We start from the raw sequence: 1,118 nt of genomic DNA, 5'->3' as shown, positions 1-1,118 counted from the left end.
GGTTTCGCCCCAGAAGGGGACGCAGGGGGGAACCCTGCGGTCCGGACTCTGGAAGATCCCGAGTGGGCCCTTTCCTGCGCTCTCTTCGCTATTTTTACATCCGTAATGATTCTTTTTGCCTTGCAATCCGACGGATAGGACAAGATAAAACTGATAACAGAAAGTTTATTCCAGAATTGTTCAACAGACAACCCTTAAGCAAGGAAATAAAATAACTACTATAAGAACAAAGAAAGATCTCCAAAGAGGAGGGGTGAGGTGGGAGGGAGGGATTAGCTATAGTTCTTCTAATTCAGGACTATACAATTACAGTCTGGTTCTGCTCTCATGCCTCCAGTAGAACTAATTACATTATTCATAAGTACGAAGGTAACATAAAACTACTGGTCTTTCTAAATTACGATAACTAAAATAAGCTTGTTGTACAATGACAAGGAAACACAACGTCCTTTGTAACAAGTAAATACTAAAAAAGTACAATTTGATTCTTTTTTCCTCATATAAATACATAATATTGGGGATAAATAATACAAAAAAAGGAAAATATTTTAAACTGGCTATAACCAATAAATATATATGAATGTTCACCAGAACACACACCTATTGAAGGACGTCTCGACTGAGTTGGACGAAAGCCCTTCAAAGTTGTTTTTATACCCATTATATGTAAACTCTAAGTGCAACAAAGATGTCCAGACAAGAAAGCATTAGCAAATACTAGAGATCCATTCACTTCTGCTTCGATTGGAGGACATTCCGTTTGTTCAAATATACCCTGTTTTCACGTAAGGTCAAGAGAAGAGGAGGAAAGAAGCGTAGGACTTCTAAGTCTTAAGATTGCTTTTCTGTTAATGAACCCTAAGAAAAATACCCCCCCAAAAAAAAAAAACACCACTGGTGTTGTCGAATGGAGACTTCATGTCATCAGAGGCAAAGGTGGGAAAATATTCAGACCTGTCAACTCTTTCTTCCTCTCTTTGGACTGCTGTTATTGGTGGGGGGGCTTTTAGGCATTTCAAAAACTTTTTTCCCCGAACCTTTTGCAATTTTTAGACCTCTCTTATTCTAATTTTTTCCATTATTCTTATTTTTGAGAGGGGAGGCAGGGACCGGAGGGG

The sequence above is a fragment of the Cariama cristata genome, unplaced genomic scaffold (assembly GCF_000690535.1).
Source record: "Cariama cristata isolate BGI_N322 unplaced genomic scaffold, ASM69053v1 scaffold29882, whole genome shotgun sequence".
NCBI classification, from domain to species: domain Eukaryota; kingdom Metazoa; phylum Chordata; class Aves; order Cariamiformes; family Cariamidae; genus Cariama; species Cariama cristata.
The sequence above is the reverse complement of the archived record's forward strand: the minus strand, read 5'-3'. Positions refer to the sequence as shown.